Source organism: Ammospiza nelsoni, chromosome 1 (genome assembly GCF_027579445.1).
Source record: "Ammospiza nelsoni isolate bAmmNel1 chromosome 1, bAmmNel1.pri, whole genome shotgun sequence".
In the NCBI taxonomy this organism is placed as follows: Eukaryota; Metazoa; Chordata; class Aves; order Passeriformes; family Passerellidae; genus Ammospiza; species Ammospiza nelsoni.
The window spans coordinates 40,135,828-40,146,473 of NC_080633.1; the positions used below are offsets into that span (position 1 = coordinate 40,135,828).

A 10,646-nucleotide genomic window follows, 5' to 3' on the forward strand; every position below is an offset into this window, starting at 1 on the left:
CAAAACCACCATGTCTTGCTTTTAAAATCCTTAGATTTGAACCAATCACTCATGGAGTCATTTTCTATACATCTATATGATTTAGACTTGTATCCCTGTGGAGAACATCTTGCAAGCACAGACTGAAACTTGTTTGGTAAAGCACAAGCATGTGTACTCCTAGTGCTGGACTGGGCCTCCAGGGAGCAAGTGGTGGCTGCCCACACACAGCTGGGTGACTCTGTGCTGATTAAACTGAGGGGTGTTAATGCTGTTTCTTTAATCTGCTCTCATTCATACTGAGTTTGAGCAATGGTCTGAAACACAACTGCACTCCCTGGAGCAGAGAGCCCTTTGTTAAAGGACTGGGATTACAGGTGCAAAGAGGGATTTCTTCAGCCTTACCTGCATGAACCAGACAACACCAAATCACACACCAACATAAAACCTCAGCACATAGATTTTACAGACACTGATCTATTTTCCAAACAAATACATGCAACCCTTTCAGTTTTCCCCAACTCTTCACTGAGTTGTGTTATTGTGGCTGAAGCAGCACAATGTGTAAACATTAAAAGGTCACCTCACAGCAAGCAGAACTGTGTGAGACAACTGGCCATCAGTAGGACAGAGATGAGATCATAGAAAAGTTCATGTTAGAAGGAACTTTTAAGGTCTTCTCATACAAACCCTCTACAGTGAACAGGGACATTTCAACTAATCAGGTTGCTCAGAGCCCCATCCAACCTGACCATGAATTTTTCCACAGATGGGGCATCCACCACATCTGGGCAAGCATGTTCCAGTGTTTTATCACCCTCATTGTAAAAAACTTGTTACTTATAGCTACTCTAAATCAACCCTCCTTCACGTTAAAACCATTTCTCCCTGTTCTATCACAACAGGCCCAGCTAAAAAGTTTTTCACCCATCTTTCTTGCAGGCACCCTTTAGCTACAGGAAGGTACCATGTCTCCCTGGAGCTTTCCCTTCTCCAGGCTGAACAACTCCAACTCTCTCAGCCTGTCTTCATAGGTGAGGTGCTCCAGCCACTTGATAATCTCTGTGGCTCTCCTCTGGACCTACTGTAACAGGTCCATGTCTTTCCCGTGCTGAAGAAAAATAGATATGCAGAGGGTCAGAAAATCCAGGTGGTTTTTTCCTGTTTAAAATATTTTGGGGCAGAGGTCAGGCATACATTCACTCTGAAAAAAAATTGTCCAGATGCCATGATCTGAGCACACTATCCACTGCCATGTAATGATGTCACAAACATTGGCATGTCCCTATATCCCCAGAGCTTACCACACAGAAATGGCAAATGTACCATGACCAATTTTATTCTGGAGTGCTTACAATACCTGATGCCTTTGTCCCACACTCAGTATTTTCTTACCAAGGCTGACACTGAAACCTGCAGAAGCTGAGTTTACCTGGTCACTCATGTGGCGATGCCTGCTCTGCACAATCCTGCATTAGGTTCCAGTTTGCTCCCAGGTGAAGTTCTCCTATGGCAGATGGGATTCCACCTCTTGTTCATGTCCAGAGGAGCTGAAAACAGCAGAAACTTTGCTTAATTGGGCTTTCATAAAAATGAGCTCTGAAAATAGAGCAAAAGAACCTTTTCTTCTTACAGGGATGCTGGAAGCCCATCTGAAACAAAGAACTTACCTTTGTTTGTGACTATCTGGCCAGCGTGTTCCACACATTCACCCTATGTGTGCATGGTCCTGTTCTCCACATAATCAAAGATTGGGAAAGACCAAATGACCCATGGGGCAGATCTTTGCCCAGCCAAGACCACAGCAGCTCACTGTTGTTATCATATTTCTAGAGTCTCATACCTTCTGGGTGGTTTTCTCATGATCAGCTCCTCACAGCAGTGCTGTTCCTGCTTCTTCACCAGGGCTCCTCCAAGGCTCTCCCTGACTGGCCAACCCACCCCCTTTTATCCCAGTTATCTTCATTAGCCACAGCTGCCACCCAATTAAGGACATCACAGCTGCAGCCCATCAAGAGCAACTGGGACCTACCGGGGCAAGGCCTATATGCACATATTCAAGTACTATATTTCCCCCTTTCCTTTTACTTACAGATATTCAAGTACAATACACATATTTTACTAGGGTTCAAAGGCCACCTCTACTATAGCTCATAGTCCTTCAGCCTATATGGGGTAAAGTTATACTCAGTAAATTTAAGCTTGTTTCCATGAGATTGCTACTCCTTCACTGTATTTTCCTAGAATCACAGCCCAGAAATCATACACAGTGTTCTACATATATACAGCGATGCCTAAAAAATGCAGTACTGAAAAAAATGAAGATCTGTCTCAGAAAATTTTCTGCAAACCTTGCCTATTCTATTATTTTCAGCTACTGTCATCTGATTAGAAGTACATCTTCACAGACTAAAATGTATAGAATTGAAGGAAGCAAGCAAATGTTATTTTTGTGAGTGTATTATCTAAAGTAGGACTTCCATCTGTTTCAGACCTAATTATTATATCATCTTTATGTAGCTCGATTTACGAGTGAATTAAATGCTTATGTGAGTGGTTCATACAATGTGAAACGCAGCTGTCATTTTTACAGACAGAACAGGACAAAATGTTCTTGATACACTGAATTTCATTTTTCTACAGTGTATACAAAAAAAATCCCTTTGTAGTAAATATTTTTCCCACTCTCTAAGTAATACACAATTGTATTTTGGGGAACCATACAGCACATACACGGATTGCAATAAAATGCTGGATATTTTCATCTGCCAAAGAAAAAACTGAGTTTAGTGATCAAAACAGCAGTCTCTTGGAAAAGCATTCAGCTGGTTCTTCCTAACCTAGCTGTTGCCAAACAAAGACAGATTAAGATTAATTGCAGCAATTAAACAAAGGGACAGGCTACAGCATTAGTAGCAGCAATGTATCACAGTCATGGTTCCCAGACACTTTATTCAACAGGAAAACAGAAAATCACAGGAGTTCTAGTCGATGTTATGTATGTTTTCTATAAGGATTAACTCTTCAGCTGATACCAGTTACAAGGCATGTGCATGTATAGTTTGCTACATCATGTCACTCTTCAAAACTCCCTTTAGCAAGTAAAAGTAAGCTAGATTTAGAACATATTTTTTGACTAGATTATAACCCTCTAAAATAGTTTAATGGGAGCAATTTTTTCAAACTACCAATTTTTTACTTGCATTTCAAAATTCATCTGACAAGCTGTAGTGAAAAGAGAGGTAGAATATAGATTAGGGTCTAGAAAAAGCTCTTGTTTCAAACCAGATAAGGAATAGTCTTATTTTAAATTTTATTTTTGTTTTCCCCTTATCCAAGATTTTTACTTGCTTTTGGGTTGTGGTTGAGTTTTGGTTTTGTTATTGCTTTTTGTGTGTTTGCTTCAAAAGAAATGTACCCTGTGTGAGGCCTGTTTCGGTCACATCAAAGGTTCAGGTTACAGCGTCACCAGGCTCCCAGCCGGACACTGCAAATTAGCTGTATTGCTTTCAGAAGGCTTGGCTGTGTATCCATTCTGAAAGCCAGGATATTGGCTGTTGTTTTCTCAGAATGAAAAACCAGAGACTGTTGGATCTCTCAAACACACACCCTGTCAGGGTAGAAAGCTAGATTTAAAAAACATGTTCATATTTAGGATATTCCAAGGGATATATATAGTCTTGGACCAATAGTTTATGGACTTAGCATAAATTCCATGTGTCTCCAAAGCTTCTGCTCTCCCAGGACTTTTCCCATCCCTTTTGTCCCCACAGAGCTGAACATAAAAGCAGTCTCAGCTTAGCAAAACATGATCAGGGATTATATCAATTAAATTTAAAAAAGAATTCCTCTTATGTCCACTTCTTCAGTGTGGCACAGACACAACCTGTTTTGCCGGGGTTGGCACAGCTTAGGGCTTAGTCATTAGTCATTAGGACAGAAATACACACGTTAGGAAATCAATAGGCAGTTTTGCAGCAGAGAGGTAGCAGAAAATAAACAGAGCTGTACTCTAGGAAGCAATTATGTATTTTCCTCATTTAAGCTTTGAACTGGAGAGTGAATCTGATGGTAGGAAGAAAACATTAAGCACAACTGAGGAGGGGAGAATGTGTCCCTTGCAAGTTATTTCCCATGAATAGCTGCCTGCTCTGACATCTTTTGATCGAGCTATTTCTAGAGCTAACCCTCTGCTTGTAAATACTAATGGTGCAAATACTTGATGCTAATCTTGTTTCAGAAATGTTTCATCTTGGCTAGGCAGTAATAAACACTGAACCAGAAATGCTAGGAGCCCAGCCACGCACAAGGCCTTGCTATAACAAATCAATAGTGGAGGTAGGTGAAGACCAGAAGGATGTTCAGATGCCTTTGTGGTTCTTCAAGCACATTTTGATTCAGCCAAGATCTGTTTTGGCTTTCCCTTTGCACAAGAAAATTTTAGCTTGTGTAAATGCTCACAGAAAAGAACTGCTAGTTCACAGGTTGAAGTTTGCTTGATGAGAAAAGAAAATTTGATTTGGTGGAGAGAACAAGACCCATGTAGTGCAGTCATCCATCAGGACAGTACAGGCAAAGCAAGGGGGTACCTGCTCTCCCCCCAGGTACAAATTACAGGAATAGCCATTACACATTGTTCACTAATCATGTACTCTCAGAAAGAGAGTCTATTGTATAGGCCAAAAATGGATTGTGGATTTTTAAGTCTCCTTAAAGGAGTCAGATTTTCAGGATCCAAGGTCCTCAAGACAATCTCATTCTTCAGTTGTTTTTGAAAGCTACACTGTATAGATCACAGTCTGTTAAATAACAACCAAACTACAAGTTGGCTCTTATTGCGGTGAATTATTATTATTACTATTACTTGCATTGCTATTGACAAAGATTGGCAGCATGGGTGAAACAACTGGAGACAGGTCTCCTCTTTGAAGGAAGTTCTGTAAAATGTGCAACACAAAAAAGACAAGCTCAGCTCTAAATAGCTTCCACTCTCAATGATGCATTAAGGGGAGAGAGAGAAATATTACTTTTCCTTACTCAGTGCATTGATAGCATTGAACTTTCACCACTTATCTGTGGCTAAAGGCTGTCCTCACTTATGCCAAATAAAGGGTAATAATAGCAACAAGTGTCACTGGACAAAAGTGGTGAGTGAGTCTTTGGTACAGCCTGTTATTGATAAGACTCTGATCCCCTGCCCAGCTGAAGAACAAGACTACAGCTGCCAAACAAAGCGCTTTTGTTTGATGTGGGAGCTGCAGCCATGCAGGGAAAGGTGCCAAGTATGATTCTGAAGTAGCCTTTTAATAGCAGATAGCTAAAATGAGAGGTTGCACTGAGTGGGAACACAGCACACGTGGGGGGAGGCAGTTTTTCTTGATGTGTGAAAGCTTACTGTTTATACAAGCTGATGCACATGGCATTACATAATTGTAATTGGATGCTTTTTTGTCTCAGGAGACATCTGAATTGTAGCTTAATCATTGGTACGTGACATCCTGCAGCTCCAATTAACAAAAGTTTTGAATTGTACAAAGATACTAAAAAATCCCAAATAGAGTTTAGCAGGGACCATGTTCACCTTTCTTTCCATAGCTTTGCCTTAGACCCCCTATAACCAGCATGATGTTTATGGAAATGTATTTCAGGGCAAATTATTAACAATACAGACAGTAATGTTGTGATTCTGTTTCATTCCAATAAAAAAAGAAATTGGTGCTGTAGGATAAAAGTCAACAACTCATTACACAAGTCACCATCTAGTGGTATGTAAGAACATGAACTACTGTTCTTTAAGTTTAGATGTTAAATAAACCTTGGGACCTTAGTGACTTATAATAACCTCTTCAGTGCTGCTCCATATTAATTTGTGAATATGTATATGGGCCATATGTGAATATATGGTTATTACATATATATTCTGGTTTTAGATGTATGTATAGCTGTAGTATAGAGTGATATTTTAAGTAAATTTGGTGTTATTCTATGCAAAGTTTAGTTGCAACAAAGTTTTATGACATGTATTTAAAATTATGGAGCACAACAGTTTGTAGGGTACATGTTTTTTAGCCTTTTTCTCTTCTCTTTATGCATTTATGTGTTCATTTCTTTATGTGCATCTGTAGCTGTATTTGTGTGCCTGTAGCTGATGCTCCAGAGCATCCCATGGAAGGGGTCAGTATTTCTTACTAGGCAGCTGTGTTGCAATGCAACTCAGTGGTTTGCAGTGGCAAACTTGTGGTTTGCTAGTACTGTTTGGTTACTGCAGGAAGTGACATCTCCCCCACTGCAGCTATCTGTTCAGAAGGAAAGCTATTAGGACTGACAGAGAAGCTCATTCTTGCTCATTATATTCCAAGCCCTTACAGATGAGGCAATTTTTCACTCTTCTCAGTTGTGATAAAAGCTGAGGACAAATACAGCATTATACTCTATTCAGCCTGTATCTAAAAATGTTCTGAATTTATTTATCTCTGAAGAAAAGCTGTATGCAAGCCAGCACTTTTTCTCTCCCCCAGTCTACCTTTCCTATTTGCATTTATATTTAGCATTATTTCACTTGGGGCCAAATCTTTGAGACATTATTTGACTTTAACCCAATCTCTCTTCCTGCATTAGTCACCATATGAGATTTGTCCAACAAAGGACTAAATTAAAACTTTGCAGACAGGATGTGCACTAGAACTTCCTGATGAAACAAAAACCACAGGGCAAACAAAATATGACATCAGATTACAAAGGTGTACTGATGGCAAGCCTTCTGCTCCTGGTCTTCCAAAATGCCAGAGGATACATGGGGTGGAGCTGGAGGCAGAGAAATAAGATAGGCTTGGTGCAAGGAAGGATGATCTGCAAATAAAGAGCTATGATTAGTACTTGGTCATGTGCAGCTTTTGTTGCTTGGACTCCCACAGAAAGAGCAGTGTGGCCTGTCACAGAAGCTAATAGCAGGTGCTGACCAGGGCCAACTCACCCTTCTCCCCACAAGGCTGCTAAGAGCAAGAATTTGACCATGCCATGCTATTCTAACTATCCTCTCCTTTTGGGGGAAATTTATCATGGAGATCTCTACAGTTAAGGCATTGTGATGGGAGATCTTTCACTGGTGAGCACTGCAGTGATTGAGCCAGACTTCACTAAAGGCAAGAGCACGAAGGAATGCAATGGAACCATCTTATAAAACACCAGGTGAGCTTTGGGGATGAGTCTTCCTAAAACCTAGTCTGCAAAGTAGGGACTTTTCAACACTTTTACCAATTTTCAGTACAAGGAGTTCCTGCCTCCTTGTACTGAAGCTGGAATAAGGATAAGAGTGAGTACTTTCTATGTGGACTGATGCACTGGATTTGATTCCTTCAGTAGTACACATCAGGGTAGTACACATCAGCTTAGTCACAGGACCTGCCTATACCCCCCACTTATACTGCTTTAAATGCAAATCAAACATTTTACCTTAAATTGCTGCATTTAGCTAATGCATTTTAGCCCAAATTTATTTTAGTCTAGGAGCAGGCATATGGCCACTTAGTTCAGCTCAGCTCAAGAGGTAACTGCTTAGGTCTTAGCTGCCTTCTTGAATTTTAAAGTCTGTCTGGATAGTTCTCTGTGGAGTCTGGGAAGGGGAAGAAAGCTGAAAGGAGAGGCTCTTGGACACAGTAATGTCCCTGCCTCAGATATCCTAAGAGCCCTGATGACAGTAGGAAAAATGCAGATTCATACTTCCCCAGATTATTTGCTAACCTTAAAAATTCAATTCAGTTCTCTCCTGAAGGAATTTCCTGGCTTCCTATTCTGTTTTCTTTTTAAAGGCATGCAATGTTACAAGTGCTCAAAGGCGCCTCTTGCCTGATGTCTACTTTTTACGTGTTCTTTTAAAAAATGGCTTTTTGCAGATGGCATCTAAAAGGCAAGGTAGAACACTTGAATCTGGGGCTTTGTAGCACAAACACAGAAGAGTTGGCCAAAACACTCTAGAAGAAAAGAAAAAAATGGGTTTAGGAAATGCTAAGGCTCCACTGCAATTGCTGGAACACTGAGGAAGATAAGTAACAAGGATAAGCTGCTACAAGTGGTGTCAACTGGCACTGCTGAGGTAAATTCAGGGGCACTACATGGATTTTCACCACTGAGAGCTGAGGGCTGTGACTAGGGAGGAATGTGTAACAGCCTTGTGAGGCACAGATTTTCCTTTCTGTGGAGAATATTGTTTCAGTCTCTCCCACGGTTTGTCAGTGACTGCTCCCTGGTGAGAACATGAAGAAATTGTCAGGTCTATTAACCTTAACAAACGTAAATATGAACCCAAAATGTGGAAAAAATGCTTGTATCTGAGATGAAATTCATTCTAACAGACTGCACAGCTAAACAGTCACTTATGCAGCCAACCCAGCAACAGCAGCCACTGAAAAAGAAAATTGTTCACCTCCCTCCTTTCAAGTTGTCCTTCCTTCCTGTTTCTTGTTTTGGTGGCACCTCATGTAAACAGCTCCACTGAAGGAGGCTGGAGTTACTGATGTGATTTATCCCAAATAAATTACCTTGCAAATGCAGGTCTTTCTTCTCCAGTCAAGACTATTGCTCACAATTTTTCTATATAACTGCAAACAAATCTCACTCACCGATTCACTCACAAAGCTGCTGCTAGGACTGGAACCAGGAGCTGTATCCTCTTATTTCTGTTCCCTGAAAGAATGGTATGTCCCATGTCCCCTGTCCCACAGGTAAAGAGGTATTTTTCACCTGATAAAGGCTGTTCCTGACTATAGGGAAGTGTATGGCAGACCAGTGCTGCAAGACTGCTTGGAGGATGGCTTAGTTTGGGATGGAGTCTATAATGTTTACATTTCCCATAAAAACTGTTGCAATAAAAACAAGTAATCAAAAAGAGAGCCCACATTTCCATGTCTGCTCTCATACAGGAGGGCCTGAGGGATCCCATTGCACAGGACTGGGATGGCAGGAGCTGTGGGAAATGGCCTATTTCTCCACATTGTGAAAAGGCCTTTACAAAATTGCTTCCTGCAAGGACCATTGCCCTGCAAGGGTTGGGATGGGGCTAGAGGAAGATTTGGACTAGGGAATTCTTTACTTGGCAAATCCTTTGCATTTCCTGCCAACATACACAGACATGTCTACAAGAAATGCAGGAAAATCTCCAACTAAGTTTCAGTCTGCGCTTTAGGATCAGGCAATACTGGCAAAGCAACTCTGCAGCTTAAGGTAGAGAGAAGCCACTGTTTGGTTTATGCTCTCAGATTCACTTCTCCAAGGTCCAGATACATACAGAGACACAAAGCTGAGCACTGCTGTTTTTAAGGAGTCAGAGGCTGGATTCTCCTCGGTGCTCCCATGGGCCTGTTATGTACTGGACAGGAAGACTCCCAGGCTCAGGCCTACAGGCTGTAGAAGCTAAAGGTGTTCCAGCCCAGGGCTGCCCACATGTGTTTCTGCATCTCCAGCTGTGCCTCTGCTGCTGCCTCTGCATCACCATCAAGGCACACACTTCTGCATCTCAGCAGCTTCAGTGCCAACCTGATGACACAGGTTAAACTGTTGGGCAGTGAGGATGGAGTTAGTCTGAAGGACTGGGCACCTGTGTGCTGTTAGCTCTGTGTTCCAGATTGCAAGGCAAGATGTATTCCATCACCATCTGTATGGCAGTTGTCTCCTGCCAAGTGGGCAGTTTTCCTTATCTGTCTCTGAGTGACCACAATCACACCTCCCTTGGGAGGGGACATCTGCTGATAACAGGCTATTGAATGTCACTGCATGACTGATAAGAACTATAACATCCTATTATGAGATGCTCCGCCCAGAGGGAGGAGCCAAGCATTCCTACCCAGATATAGTCTGGGTTCTGAAACACCAGCACGGCTTCTCCACTGAATTCCCCAGCAGAACAGCAGCTGCCTCTTCTTCCACTGGATCTTCAGAGGAAGACTACATCCTTATCTACAGGATCAGTGCTCCAGCAGAACCACACCTGACACTCCAGGAGGACTGCTGCCACATTTCCAATTGGACTGATACCAACACCATGACCAACAGGGCGTCAGGTTGAGTTCTGACCTCTGTCAGTGTTGTTCTAGTGTACTGCATTGTTTATTTTATCCTTTTGTTTTCTTCCCTGTTAAAGAACTGTTATTTCCTGCTCCCATATATTTTGTCTGAGAGCCCCTTAATTTAAAATTTATAGCAATTTGGAGGGGTGGGGAGGGTTTACATTCTCCATTGTCTTTCTTTTTACATTCTCTTTCAGGGGAGGCTCCTGCCTTCCTTAGCAGACTTCTGTCTTTCCAAACTGAGACATTCTGTTAGAGAGTAATGCCTTCCAGCCAGGAGTAAAAGTTTGTCTGTCAAACCTTTTAAGTGCTGGGGCTGTGCCTGGGAACTGGAAGCCCAAACCTGGAGACAAGAGACACTGAAAGCAGAGTAGGCGAGAGAGACTCAAATTTTGTCTTTTCCTTGGCTGGTTCATCAGTTACCTGTGAAGGTGGTTTTCAACCTCCAAGGTCTCATTGAGGGCTGAGGCGCTGGCACTGTGCATTCAGGTGCTGGCAGGAAGACATCCTTCTCATTCTGCAATAGCAAACAGGATTCTCTGTGCTTAACAACCAGGTGTTCTAGGATACTTGCCCAGACAGCAGACTTTGAATTTCTGAGTGAGA

The 10,646-nt window shown here is 41.8% G+C and overlaps 1 long non-coding RNA gene across 1 annotated transcript; it reads right to left on the minus strand.

Moving 5' to 3' along the window:
* Positions 1 to 219: 219 nt before the first annotated feature.
* LOC132082601 (uncharacterized) lies at positions 220 to 1,894 on the minus strand. The gene is made up of 3 exons (XR_009419827.1): positions 1,823 to 1,894; positions 1,412 to 1,529; positions 220 to 1,090 (listed from the first exon to the last, which is right to left on the minus strand). It is a non-coding gene; the product is annotated as an uncharacterized LOC132082601 (long non-coding RNA).
* Between the last annotated feature and the right edge of the window lie 8,752 nt (positions 1,895 to 10,646).